This window comes from Leucopleurus acutus (genome assembly GCF_964270905.1).
Source record: "Leucopleurus acutus genome assembly, chromosome: 11".
NCBI lineage: Eukaryota > Metazoa > Chordata > Mammalia > Artiodactyla > Delphinidae > Leucopleurus > Leucopleurus acutus.
This window is the reverse complement of record NC_139152.1, coordinates 28359560-28375158: the sequence shown is the minus strand read 5'-3', so window position 1 is coordinate 28375158 and position 15599 is coordinate 28359560.

Below are 15599 nucleotides of genomic sequence, written 5' to 3'. Positions count from 1 at the left end.
TTGCTTTTATCGTTTGCCCTAGGGGTCTGTCTTTTTTTTTTTTCCTTTTTAGTATAGGTATTTTTAAACAATTTTTATTGAGGTAAAATCGCTATACAATGGTGTGTTAGTTTCTGCTGTATAACAAGTGAATCAGCTATACATATACATATATCCCCATATCTCTTCCTTCTTGTGTCTCCCTCCCATTCTCCCTATCCCAACTCTCTAGGTGATCACAAAGCACCATACTATACTATGTAACTGCTTCCCACTAGCTATCTATTGTACATTTGGCAGTGTATATATGTCCATGTCAGTCTCTCACTTCATCGCAGTTTACCTGTCCCCCCTCCCTGTCCTCAACTCCAATCTCTATGTCTGTGTCATTATGACCGTCCTGCCCCTAGGTTTTTCAGAAAATTTGTTTTTCTTTTTTTTTTTAAAGCTTCTTATCATTGGTAGATTTGTTTATTGCTTTGATTGCTCTCTTCTTTCTTTCTTTTATTTTGTTTTTTATTTTTAATAATTAAAAAAAATTTATTTTAAAAGCTTTATTTTATTATTTTTTTCATTCTTTCTCTTTTTTCTCCCTTTTCTTCTGAGACATGTGGCTGACAAGGTTTTGGTGCTCTGGCTGGGTATCAGGAGTGAGCCTCATAGGTGGGAGAGCTGAATTCAGGACATTGGTCCACCAGATATCTCCCAGCCCCACATAATATCAAAGAGTGAAAGCTCTCTCAGAGATCTGCATCTCAATGCTAAGACCTAGCTCAACTCAAAAATCAGCAACATACAGTGATGTACACCCTATGCCAAAAAATTAGCAAGACAGGAACACAACCACACCCATAAGAAGAGAGGCTGTCTAAAATCATAATAAGGTCACAGACACTCCAAAACACACCACAGGTTGCAGTCCTGCACACCAGAAAGACAAGATCCAACCCCACCCATCAGAACACAGGCACCAGTCTCCTCCACTAGGAACCCTACACAACCCACTGAACCAAACTTACCCACTGGGAGGGGGGAGAGACAGCAAAACCAAGGGGAGCTACGAATATGCAACCTGAAAAAAGGAGACCCCAAATGCAGTAAGTTGAGCAAAATGAGAAGACAGAGGAATACACAGCAGATGAAGTAGCAAAGTAAAAACCCACCAGAATAAACAAATGAAGAGGTTATAGGCAGTCTATCTGAAAAATAATTCAGAATAATGATAGTAAAGATGATCAAAAACCTTGGAAAGAGAATGCAGAAAATACAAGAAATGTTTAACAAGGACATAGAAGAACTAAAGAGCAAATAAACAATGATGAACAGCAAAATAAATGTGATTAAAAATTCTATAGAAGGAATCAATAGCAGAACAATTGAGGAAGAAGAACAGATAAGTGACCTGGAAGATAAAATAGTGGAAATAACTACAGCAGAGCAGAATAAAGAAAAAAGCATGAAAAGAATTGAGGACACTCTCAGAGACCTCTGGACTAAAATTAAACACACGAACATTGGAATTATAGGGGTCCCAGAAAAAGAAAGGGATTGAGAAATTACTTGAAGAGATTGTGGCTGAAAACGTCCCTAATATAGGAAAGGAAATAGTCAATCAAGTGCAGGAAGCACAAAGAGTCCCATACAGGGTAAATCCAAGTAGAAACACGCCAAGACATACTAATCAAACTATCAAAAATTAAATACAAGAAAAAAATATTAAAAGGTGCAAGGGAAAAGCAACAAATAACATACAAGGGAATCCGATAAGATTAACAGCTGATTTCTCAGCAGAAACACCACAAGCCAGAAGGGAGTGGCAGGACATATTTAAAGTGATGAAAGGGAAAATCCTACACCAAGATTATTTTACCCAGCAAGGGTCTCATTCAGATTTCACAGAAAAAGTAAAACCTTTACAGACAAGCAAAAGCTAAGAAAATTCAGCACCACAAAACAAGCTTTACAACAAATGCTAAAGGAAATTCTCTAGGCAGAAAACACAAGAGACAGAAAAGACCTACAAAAATGAACAGAAAACAATTAAGAAAATGGTAATAGTAACATACATATCCATAATTACCTTAAATGTAAATGGACTAAATGCTCCAACCAAAAGACACAGACTGGCTGAATGGATACAAAAACAAGACCCACATATATGCTGTCTACAAGAGACCCCCTTCACATCTAGGGACACATATAGACTGAAAGTGAGGGGATAGAAAAAGATATTCCATGCAAATAGAAGTCAAAAGAGAGCAGGGTAAGCAATTCTCATATCAGAAAAAAATAGACTTTAAGATAAAGACTATTCCAAGAGAAAAGAAGGATACTACATAATGATCAACTGATCAATACAAGAAGATATAACAATTGTAAATATTTATGCACCCAACATAGCAGCACATTACTACATAAGACAAATGCTAACAGCCATAAAAGGGGAAATCGACAGTAACACAATAATAGTAGGGGACTTTAACATCCCACTTTCACCAATGAACAGATCATCCAAATTGAAAAAAAACAAGGAAGCACAAGCTTTAAAATTTTTTTTAAACATTTTTAATGGAGTATAATTGCTTTACAATGGTGTATTTCTTTCCATTTATAACAAAGTGAATCATATATACATATATCCCCATATCACCTCCCTCATGTGTCTCCCTCCCACACTCCCTATCCCACACTTGAAGGTGGTCACAAAGCACCAAGCTGATCTCCCTGTGCTACGTGGCCACTTCCCACTAGCTATCTATTTTTCATTTGGTAGTATATATAAGTCCACGCCAATCTCTCAGCTCATCCCAGCTTACTCTTCCCCTTCCCGGTGTCCTCAAGTTCATGCATTACATCTGCATCTTTATTCCAGTCCTGCCAATATGTTCTTTAGAGCCTTTTTGTTTGTTTGTTTTTTAGATTCCATATATATGTGTTAGTATATGGTATTTGTTTTTCTATTTCTGACTTACTTGACTCTGTATGAAAGTCTCTAGGTCCATCCACCTCACTACAAATAACTCAGTTTCGTTCCTTTTTATGGCTGAGTAATATTCCACTGTATATGTGTGCCACATCTTCTTTATCCATTCATCTGTTGATGGACACTTAGGTTGCTTCTATGTCCTGGCTATTGTAAATAGAGCTGCAATGAAATTTTGGTACATGACTCTTTTTGAATTATGGTTTTCTCAGGGTATATGCCCAGTAGTGGAATTGCTGGGTTGTATGGTAGTTCTATATTTAGTTTTTTAAGGAAAATCCATACTGTTCTCCATAGTGTCTGTACCAATTTACATTCCAACCAACATTGCAAGAGCGTTCCCTTTTCTCCACAACCTCTCCAGCATTTATTGTTTCTAGATTTTTTGATGATGGCCATTCTGACTGGTGTGAGATGATATCTCATTGTAGTTTTGATTTGCATTTCTCTAATGATTAATAATGTTGAGGATTCTTTCATGTGTTTGTTAGCAATCTGTATATCTTCTTTGGAGAAATGTCAATTTATGCCTTCTGTCCATTTTTGCATTGGGTTGTTTTTTGATATTGAGCTGCATGAGCTGCTTGTAAATCTTGGAGAATAATCCTTTGTCAGTTACTTTATTTGCAAATATTTTCTCCCATTCTGAGGGCTGTCTTTTAGTCTTGTTTATGGTTTCCTTTGCTGTGCAAAAGGAAAAGTTTTGCTGTGCAAAAGTTTCATTAGGTCCATTTGTTTATTTTTGTTTTTATTTCCATTTCTCTAGGAGGTGGGTCAAAAAGGACCTTGCTGTGATTTATGTCATAGAGCGTTCTGCCTATGTTTTCCTCTAAGAGTTTTATAGTGTCTGGCCTTACATTTAGGTCTTTAATCCATTTTGAGTTTATTTTTGTGTATGGTGTTAGGAAGTATTCTAATCTCATTCTTTTACATATAGCTGTCCAGATTTCCCAGCACCACTTATTGTAGAGGCTATCTTTTCTCCATTGTATATTCTTGCCCCTTTATCAAAGATAAGATGACCATATGTATGTGGGTATATCTCTGGGCTTTCTATCCTGTTCCATTGATCTATAATTCTGTTTTTGGCCAGAATCATACTGTCTTGATTACTGTAGCTCTGTAGTATAGTCTGAAGACCAAGAGTCTGTTTCCTCCAGCTCCATTTTTCTTTCCCCAGATTGCTTTAGCTCTTCGGGGTCTTTTGTGTTTCCATATAAATTGTGAAATTTTTTGTTCTAGTTCTGTGAAAAATGCCATTGGCAGTTTGATAGCGATTGCATTGAATCTGTAGATTGCTTTGGGTAGTACAGTCATTTTCACAATGTTGATTCTTCCAATCCAAGAACATGGTATATCTCTCCATCTGTTTGTATCATCTTTAATTACTTTCATTAGTTTCTTATAGTGTTCTGCATACAGGTCTTTTGTCTTCTAAGGTAGGTTTATTCCTAGGTATTTTGCTCTTTTTGTTGCAGTGGTAAATGGGAGTGTTTTCTTAATTTCTCTTTCAGATTTTTCGTCATTAGTGTATATGAATACAAAAGATTTCTGTGTATTAATTTTGTATCCTGCAATTTTACCAAATTCATTGATTAGTTGTAGTAGTTTTCTGGTAGCATCTTTAGGATTTTGTATGTATACTATCATGTCCTCTGCAAAAAGTAACAGCTTTGCTTCTTCTTTTCTGATTTGGATTCCTTTTATTTACTTTTCTTCTATGATTGTTGTGGCTAAAACTTCTACAGTTATGTTGAATAACAGTGATGAGAGTGGGCAAACTTGTCTTGTTCCTAATCTTAGTGTAAATGGTTTCAGTTTTTCATCATTGAGAATGATGTTCGCTGTAGGTTTGTCCTATATGACCTTTATCATGTTGAAGTAAGTTTCCTCTTTGCCTACTTTTTAGGAGGGTATATTTCATAAATGGGTGTTGAATTTTTTCAAAAGATTTTTCTGCATCTATTGAGATGATGATATGGGTTTTCTCCTTCAGTTTGTTAATATATTTATCACCTTGATTGATTTGCATATATTGAAGAATCCTTGCATTCCTGGGATAAACCCCACTTGATCATGGTGTATGATCCTTTTAATGTGCTGTCAGATTCTGTTTGCTAGTAAAATGTTGAGGATTTTTGCATATATGTTCAGCAATGATATTGGCCTGTAGTTTTCTTTCTTTGTGATATCTTTGTCTGGTTTTGGTATCAGGGTGATATTGGTCTTGTATAATGAGTTTGGGTGTGTTCCACCCTCTGCTATATTTTGGAAGAGTTTGAAAATGATAGGTGTTAGCTCTTCTCTAAATGTTTGATAGAATTTGCCTGTGAAGCCATATGGTCCTGGGCTTCTGTTTGTTTGAAGATTTTTTATCACAGTCTCAATTTCAGTGTTTGTGATTGGTCTGTTTATATTTCTTTCTGGTTCAGTCTCAGAAGGTTGTGCTTTTCTAAGAATTTGTTCATTTCTTCCAGTTTGTCCATTTTATTGGCCTATAGTTGCTTGTTGTAATCTCTCATGATCCTTTGTATTTCTGCAGTGTCAGTTATTTCTTCTCCTTTTTCATTTCTAATTCTGTTAATTTGAGCCTCTTCCCTTTTTTTCTTGATGAGTCTGGGTACAGGTTTATCAATTTTGTTTATTTTTTCAAAGAACCTGCTTTTAGTTTTATTTATCTTTGCTATTTTTTCTTTCAATTCTTTTTCATTTATTTCTGTCTGATCTTTATGATTTCTTTCCGTCAGCTGACTTTGGGGTTTTTGTTCTTCTTTCTCTAATTGCTTTAGGTGTAAGGTTAGTTTGTTTATTTGAGTTGTTTCTTGTTTCTTGAGATAAGATTGTATTACTCTAAACTTCCCTCTTAAAATTGCTTTTGCTGCATCCCATAGGTTTTGTGTCATTGTGTTTTCATTGTCATTTGTTTCTAGGTATGTTTTGATTTGCTCTTTGATTTCTTTAGGGATCTCTTCGTTATTTCCTAGTGTATTCTTTAATCACCACGTGTTTGTATTTTTTACAGATTTTTTTCATGTAATTGATATCTAGACTCATAACATTGTGGTCAGAAAAGATACTTGTGATGATTTGAATATTCTTAAATTTACCAAGGCTTGATTTGTGACCCAAGTTATGATCTATCCTGGAGAATGTTCCATGAGCACTTGAGAAGAAAATATATTCTGTTGTTTTTGGATGGGTGTTCTATAAATATCCCTTAAGCCCATCTTGTTTAATGTATCATTTAAAGCTTGTGTTTCCTACTTATTTTCATTTTGGATGATCTGTCCATTGGTGAAAGTGAGGTGTTAAAGTCCCCTACTATGATTGTGTTACTGTCGCATTTCCCTTGTATGGCTGTTAACATGTGCCTTATGCATTGAGGTGCCCCTATGTTGATTGCATCAATATTTACAAGTGTTCTCTCTTCTTTGATTTATCCCTTGGCCATTATGTAGTGTCTTTCTTTGTCTCTTGTAATAGTCTTTATTTTAATGTCTATTTTTTCTGATATGAGAATTGCTACTCCAGCTTTCTTTTGATTTCCAATTGCCTGGAATATCTTTTTCTAGCCCCTCACTTTCAGTCTTTATGTGTCCCTAGATCTGAAGTGGGTCTCTTGTAGACAGCATATATGTGGGTCTTGTTTTTGTATCCATTCAGCCAGTCTGTGTCTTTTGATGGGAGCATTTAATCCATTCACATTTAAGGCTGTTATCAATATGTATGTTCCCATGACCATTTTTTAATTGTTTTGGGTTTGTTATTGTAGGTCTTTTCCTTCTCTTGTGTTTCCTGCCTAGAGAAGTTCCTTTTGCTTTTGTTGTAAAACTGGTTTTGTGGTGCTGAATTCTCTTAGCTTTTGCTTATCTGTAAATGTTTTAAATTCTCCATTGAATCTGAATGAGATCCTTGCTGTGGAGAGTCATTTGGATGTAGGTTTTTGCCTTGCATCCCTTTAAATATGTCCTGCCACTCCCTTCTGGCTTGCAGAGTTTCTGCTTAAAGATCAGCTGTTAACCTTATGGGGATTCCATTGTATGTTATTTGTTATTTTTCTCTTGTTACTTTTAATATTTTTTCTTTGTATTTAATTTTTGACAGTTTGATTAATATGTGTCTTGGCGTGTTTCTCCTTGGACTTATCCTGTATGGGACCCTCTGTGCTTCCTGAGCTTGATTGACTATTTCCTTTCCCATATTAGGGAAGTTTTCAATTATAATCTCTTCAAATATTTTCTCAGTCCCTTTCTTTTTCTCTTCTTCTTCTGGAAGCCATATATATATATATATATATATATATATATATATAATATATATATTTATTTATATTTATATATATTTAACATCTTTATTGGAGTACAATTGCTTTACAATTGTGTGTTAGTTTCTGCTTTAAAACAAAGTGAATCAGTTACACATATACATATGTTCCCATGTCTCTTCCCTCTTGCATCTCCCTTCCTTCAACCCTCCCTATCCCACTGCTCTAGGTGGTCACAAACCACCTAACTGATCTCCCTGGGAAGCCTTATAATTTGAATGTTGGTGTTTTTAAGGTTGTCCCAAAGGTCTCTGATACTGTCCTCAATTCTTTTCATTCTTTTTCTTTATTTTGTTCTGCCATATTTATTTCCACTATTTTATCTTCCAAGTCACTTATCCATTTTTGTGCCTCAGTTATTCTGCTATTGATTGCTTTTAGAGAAATTTTAATTTCATTTATTGTGTTGTTCATCATTGTTTGTTTGCTCCTTAGTTCTTCTATATCTTGTTAAAAGTTTCTTGTATTTTCTTCATTCTATTTCCAAGATTTTAGATCATGTTTACTACATTACTCTGAATTCTTTTTCAGGAAGAATGTCTATTTCATCTTCATTTGTTTGTTCTGGTGGGTTTTTACCAGCCCCTTCATCTGCTTTGTGTTTCTCTGTCATCTCATTTTGCTTAACTTACTGTTTTTGGCGTCTCCTTTGTTCAGTTTGTTTGTTCGTAGTTCCCCTTGGTTTTGCTGTCTTCCCCCAGTGAGTAAGGTTGTTTCAGTGGGTTGTGTAGGCTTCCTGGTGGAAGGGATTGGTGCCTGTGTTCTTGTGGATGAGGCTGAATCTTGTCTTTCTGGTGTGCAGAACTACATCCGGTGGTGTGTTTCGGCATGTCTGTTACCTTATTATGATTTTAGGCAGCCTCTCTGCTAGTGGGTGGGGTTGTATACCTGTCTTGCTTGCTGTTTGGCATAGGACGTCTATCAATGTAGCTTGGTTGTTCTTGAGTGGAGCTGGGTCTTAGCATTGTAATGGAGATCTCTGGGAGAGCTTTCCCCATTTGATATTGTGTGGAGCCATGAGGTATCTCATGGACCAATGTCCTGATCTCAAGTCTCCCACTTTAGAGACACAGGCCTGACTCCTGCCTGGAGCATGAAGACCCTTTCAGCCACATGGCTCAGAAGAAAAGAGAGAGAAAAAGAAAGAAAGAAAGAAAGAATGAATGAATGAATGAAATAAAATAAAGTTATTATAGTTAAAAAGTAAAAAGTAATTTAAAAAAAGAAAGAAAGCAAGAAGAGAGTAACCAAACCAAAAAACCAATCCACCAATGACAAGTGTTAAAAAACTATACTAAAAAAAAAAAAAAAAAGACAGATGGACAGACAGAACTCTAGGACAAATGGTAAAAACAAAGCTATACAGACAAAATCACACAAATACCACTGCCTCAATTATGGGACGAGTTGTTGTCTATTCAGGGATTCCATAGGTGCAGGGTACATCAAGTTGATTGTGGAGATTTAATCTGCTGCTCCTGAGGCTGTTGGGAGAGATTTCCATTTCTCTTCTTTGTTTGCACAGTTCGTGGTGTTCAGCTTTGGATTTGGGCCTGCCTCTGTGTGTAGGTCACCTGAGGGCGTTAGCTCTTTGCTTAGACAGAATGGGACTAAAGTAGCAGCTGATTAGGGGGCTCTGGCTCCCTCAGGGGGAGGGAGGCGTACCGAACGCATGGCAAGCCTGCGGTGGTAGTAGCCGGCATGATACTGCAGTAGCCTGAGGTGCACCGTGTGTTCTCCTGGGGAAGTTGTCCCTGGATCATGGGACCCTGGCAGTGGCGGGCTGCACAGGCTTCTGGGAGGGGAGTTGTAGATAGTGACCTCTGCTTGCACAAAGGCTTCTTTTGGCTACAGCAGCAGCCTTAACATCTCATGCCTATCTCTGGTGTTCACACTGATAGCAGTGGCTCACACCCATCTCTGAAGCTCATTTATGCAGTGCTCTGATTCCCCCCTCCTCGTGCACCCCAAAACAATGGTCTCTTGCCTTTATGCGGTTCCAGACATTTTCCTGGACTCTCTCCTAGCTAGCTGTGTCATAGTAGCCCCCTTCAGGCTGTGTTCACACAGCCATCCCCAGTCCTCTCCCTGGGATCTGATCTCCGAAGCCCGAGCCTTAGCTCCCAGCCCCCACCTGTCCTGGCAGGTGAGCATACAAGCCTCTCGGGCTGGTGAGTGCTGGTCAGCACTGATCCTCTGTTCAGGAATCTCTCCACTTTACCCTTTGCACCCCTGTTTCTGTGCTCTCCTCTGAGGCTCTGAAGCTTCTGCCCAGCCACCTCTGTCTCTATCAGTGAAGGGGCTTCCTAGTGTGTGGAAACACTTTCTCCTTCACAGCTCCCTCCCAGAGGTGCAGGTCCTGATCCTATTCTTTTACCTCTGTTTTTTCTTTTTTCTTTTGCCCTACCCAGGTATGTGGGGAGTTTCTTGCCTTTTGGGAAGTCTGAGGTCTTCTGCCAGCCTTCAGTAGGTGTTCTGTAGGAGTTGTTCCACATGTAGATGTATTTCTGATGTATTTGTGGGGAGGAAGTTGATCTCCACATCCTATTTCTCTGCCATCTTGAAGGTCTCTCCCCATTTTAAATAAATGTATATAATTTGCTGTGTAACGGTCACCATGACTGCCCCATTTTGCAATTAGTAAATTTCATAGCCACCTTCTAATCTGTTCATATTGTTATTGTAGCAAATTAGATTTTCACAAGCTTTTAAAAAAATGAATAGAATTACAATTTTCATTACTCTTGTGCACCAATAATAAAATGTCACACCTTTGCCTGCAAAGCCATACCTATATACATATGTTATATATTATATTACTGTATATCTTTTTACATACTTATATATGTACATTATATATTTATATACATACATCTACATGTATTATATATATCTACATAAACATATATATATGTATAGGGTGAAGAAAATCTCACTATCAGATCTAGAAGTTTTTGTTTTTGTGAAATTGGCTTCTTGTAAGAGCTAAACTCTGTAAAATACAATCAGCAAAACTTTTACAAAATTTCTCATACTTGCTTTCAAATATATTAGGTTAAATGTCCATTTCTTGTTTCCAGATGATATCTCTTGCAGATCCCTAGCTTTCTGATAATTTTTAGATATTAGAAGTATTACATTTTCAGGTATTAAAATGTCAAGTCCTATTTAAATCATAACTTCAGTGTCTTAGCCTGGACACTCACATATTAATACACCAAGCTAAAATAAACTCTAGCTTGATGTACTGCCTTTGTATATCAACTCCGTTTTTCTAGTTAAATATAGTTTATCTTTCAGATCTGTTTAATCATCTCTGAGGCAGGAAGACTTCCTTGACATTTCTGATCAGATCATATCAAAAGAAAACTCAGAGACTAATATGCATATGAATAAAAGTATTTTTACTTGTAGTTCTTGCAAGAGTCCAACCTTTGGAAAAACTGGACTTCATATGTAAAATATGGTTAGTATTTAAAGAAAAAATTTTAGTTTGTTAATTATTCTCATTGTTCCCCAGAGGTCAAGTTTGTAACATAATTATCATGTCTGCAAGGGTGAATATTTCCATAGATGTTAATGATGAAAAAGACAGTGATGAAGTTGTTTTTATTAGGAAGTGAGGATCTTGCTGCAAAGGAAATCAAGGTTTCATTTATTTCAGAAACCAATAGTAGATAAGTGTTCTGTGTGTGTGTGTGTGTGTGTGTGTGTGTGTATGTGTGTGTGTGTGTGGTTTATTTCAAGATGCCAAATCTTTTCTTACTTTAATCTTTGATATTCATGCTTAATCATAATGATGGTAAAGCAAGTGGTCAGCTTTTCTTTCTCAATCATAATGAGACAGGTTTAAACCTGGGACCCTTTGCTGCAGTGCTGCAATACTTGCACCTGGACACACCTCTCCTTGAGTAACAAAGTACAAAGAAACTGTATGGGACTAAAAATAACTGCATCCATGCACAGTTGTGGCAAATTCTGGACCTAAAAGATACAAAGAGACCAAAAAACCAAACTGCTGACTTTGAAGGCCTGGAGAAAAAACAGTGAGTCAGGAGCAAAAGCAGGGTACTGAACATGCCCCCTGCACACAATATCACCTAAGGGGTGGGTAAAACACCTAAGCCACTCCTCCAGTCTGACCCCCGGACACACCCCTTCCCTCACCCCATATAAGGAACAAGCTTGCTCCTCAGGGAGTGAGCAAGCAAGGGAACCGATTTGTTCTTGCTCCCCCCTGCTGCAGCAGGGGCTCCAGTAAAGCCTTGCCTGAATTTCTTGTCTGGCCTCTAGTCAATTTCTATTGATTGGGGAAGGTCAAGAACCCTGGTCAGTAACAATAGCTCCCACCAACATATATTTTCCTATGACTATGTGCTGCTTCTTTAATGCACAACTGTGTGTATACGTTCCTTTGGGTAATTCTTTAATTAATAGTTATTCCAAGCTCCATGAGGCCAGGGACCATGTCCAGTTTTGTTCAACACTGTGTCTATACTATGTGTATAGAGTCTAGTATATAAGTGCATGCAGGCATGCAGGCATACATACGTATATGCCATCTCAACAGTAAAACAATCTTAATCACATTAAAAAATATTTTCCATTTGTTGAATACAGTGTAACATTTGATAACTAAATAAACAAAGGCAGTATATCAATCTAGAGTTGATTTTAGCTTGGTGTGTGAATATGTGTATGGCCAGTTTAAAAATCTTCCAATTCTAAAAAAGTCTGTGCTACTTTAGGGTTTTAACAATTTCGTTCTTCTTTTTTTTTTTTTAAATCAGGCTGTTTATTCATTTACTCATCTACTCTACATCTGATTACTATGGCTCAGCCTCTGGAGAAAACTCAGACACATGGCAGTATTGGAAGTGAGGTGAACAATTGGAACACAATAAAGAAGGGAGAGAATGACTGGCACATACATGGAATCAAAACTTTTGCTTCCTTACACAATTCACCCTAGATCACTTTGATATCACTGCATGACTCTTAAAAATCTACTTTTAACCCTGAGAAATATTAATTGATATAATTTTCTAAAATTTCCCTTATCTACCAAAGCAAAATATGTAATGCTAAAAAAAATGCTTATTCACTCATTTAACAAATATTAATTGAGTGCCCAACCATTGTATGCCAAATACATTTAGTTAAAAACCTTAAAAAGGAAAGATTCTTATCCTAAAGGAGATTTCTCTTTAAACTTTTCTCCAAATTTTCACAATAATATACCCAAATACCTGCTTGACTTCTTCACTCAGTTATTTTTCTTCCAAACTGTTCATTCTTTAGTATCCTGTATCTTAGCAATTAGAATCACCACTTTGGTGATGATGGTAAATGTACATGGTAAATTGTACATGACAGAAGTCTAGATGTCTCATTATATCTTTGTTGTCTATCAGCCTCCAAATTCATTCATCCACCAAAGTTTATCATTTCAAAGTCATCCTTTACATCTATCTTATTTACCCATTCTATCCATCCTTGATGTAGCTACCTCAATTTAGGTGACCATCATCTCTTCCTGGTTCACTGCAATGGCCTCCTAACAGGATTCCTTCATGCTAATCTGGAGTGGTCCCCAAACCATTCTCAATCAATTCTTGCTGTAATTAGAGTGGTCTTTCTAAAGTACAAATATTATCATGTCATTCCCTACACACAAGGCCCTTTCCACATGTCTCCTACTTTCTTCATAGCCTCATCTGTTCCAATTTTTGCACTGTATACTCTGTGTTTCAACCATAGTTACCTACTAGCAAGTCTAGAAAAATCATTGTTTTGTCTAACTTCCCAGCCCTCAGTTAAATAAATACAACAGCCTTATATCAGTCATTTCACTTCTCACTTGTCTTCACTCAGCTACCTCCTAAGCATTCTTCGAAACTCTGTTTTAGCATGACTTTTCTCAGGAAGGCTTACCTGACTCCTAGCATATTGCTCCTCTGGGTGCCTCTACAGTTCTAGACTTACGTTTGCCAGAGCACTCTTCTTACTTTTTGTTCTTCACATTTGCTTCCCTTAATACTTGGTGAGTTACAGAAGTGCAGATTTTTTGTTTTATTTTCTATTTTATCCCCAGTGCTTAACACACATGCCTGTTCAGTAACTGAATTGGTAAATAAATTAAAAGGCTCACATTATATCAATAGTTAAAGATAGATATGAAACAAATTGTACTATATTTTGTTTAAAAAGACATATAGGAGGTATTACTGTGTAGTTATTAAATGGGGTCAGATTTTTTGTGCCTGAATGCCAACATCAATGTAAATTTGAGAAAGTGACAACTTATTTTATAGCCTAGTTCTGTTGTATAATGAAGTACTAAAGTGTGAGCATAAAAGTAAAATATGTAAAGTTCTCAGTGCACAAAAAATAAGTGCCCAATAAACATGGTTTGTATATTTTTTAAAAATGCTATTGGGAGCATGGGGAGTGAAGGGACTAGAGCAAGAGGTGTGAGTAAAGAAAGATGTGAGTGAAGTGATTTTTAAGCAAACTATTTACATATTTTGAATCATGAGTAGAATCTTGTCAAATGGAAAATGCAACATTCCCAATTAAGTTGTCCATAATTTGTAAATAATTCTTAAGAATGATTGGGTTGTTTATGAAATTTAAAATTTTTAAATTTTAATGTTTTCAAGTGAAATATTTCAGATAATGTATTTCTTTTTTGAAATAAAGTCATATAAAATTACATTATTTTCTTACTTTCACTGTATATGATTTTAAAGCATATTCACAACTTCCTAATAATACATAATGAAAGGCAATTTGCATACTAGTGCAGAGAGCAGGTAGAGTGCATCTAGAATTTTATGAAGATCAAGGATAATGTTTTTTAAAAGTTTTTTGTTTTCCTTTATGAATTGTATAAAAGTGGTATGAAGTGAAAAGTTTGAGGATGTTACATTAAATGAAATTGCATAGAGGTAACATTAAGTAGAGGTTTAAGATACACCACAAAGTGCTGCCTAGAATGACACATGACAACAATCAATCACACATTTAATTTCCTTTTCCTTGTGTCAGTTGTGTTAGTAAAAACTGAAGCAAATTGTTGCTTATCAATCTGATGTTTTTAAAACATTTCTCCTATTCCAATAGAAGTTAGAAAGAAAATGTAGGCATGTATTTTTTGGAGTGGGATATAAAATAATGTAACACTGCAGTGATTCCACTGAAAGTCCTATGATATTGAAGTTAGTCTTGAAATAAAAGGCAGAAGAGTCTTCAGAATTAAAACATGTTTTTATTTCTTTCTGATCCATAAATAAATGTTTTTCTTTGAAACTTAACATGAATGTGTATGTTAAATAGCAGTTTGTTAAAATGCTAAGAATGATTATATATTGGACAATTCAAGACCATTCTTATTTAGGGGTTATAAATTGTATTCAGTGTTCTTGATCCACTAATACTGCAACCCTTTAGTTTCCATCATCAGAGAATAAGTGAAAGGGAAAACTTAAAGAAGGCAGTATTTATTTAGAATCTCCTTTTATTCATATTTCTTTAGCCTTATTTGATCTGACCATAAGTGAGTCTGCTATACTGGAGACAATTCCAGGTTAGTTTTCATTCATCATAGAACAACAAATAAGCTTTTTATTAAATTTCCTAAGTTATTGGAAAACGTAGCAAAGCTGGTCTTTGAATGATTATATTGCAATAGTCTATTCCTTTTATAGATTAATGGTATGGAATAAGGTAATATTCAGGGGTTTTTTTTTTTAGCATGTAGTCCCATTTCTTCTCACCCCTCCATACACCAAGCCAGGATGTCTGTCATAAATAGAGTAGGTTGAAAAATGAGATATCTGTCACTCAAAAGATTCAAAGGCTCGTCTCTGTCTTCCTGCAGAGCACCTTCCTATTCTTACCACCTCACTCAACTGCAGGCACATTAATTTCCAGCAATGCTAAATGTTTCCCACCTCTTCCATGTGATTTCATGCCTCAGCACTTTTGCACACATCATTAACTTCACTGAGGTAGATTTTCCCACCTCATCACTTGGTAAACTCAGTCTTTATCACCAGTTTAATATGTTAAAACCTTCGCTGAGTCCCCCAAGAAGCCTTATTTGCTTCCTAATTTTTGTTTCCCATACTACTTTGTTTGTATCTCCCTTTAGCATTTTTCATATTTCATTGCAGTTTTCTGTGGAAATGTCTGTTTTCCCTATGAGACTGAAGAAAAGGATGATGTCTTATTCACCTCATTATCTTCCCCACTTAGTATAGCATCTGGAATATTGTAGGCACCCAATAAGTATTTAAATGCTGTAAGAAT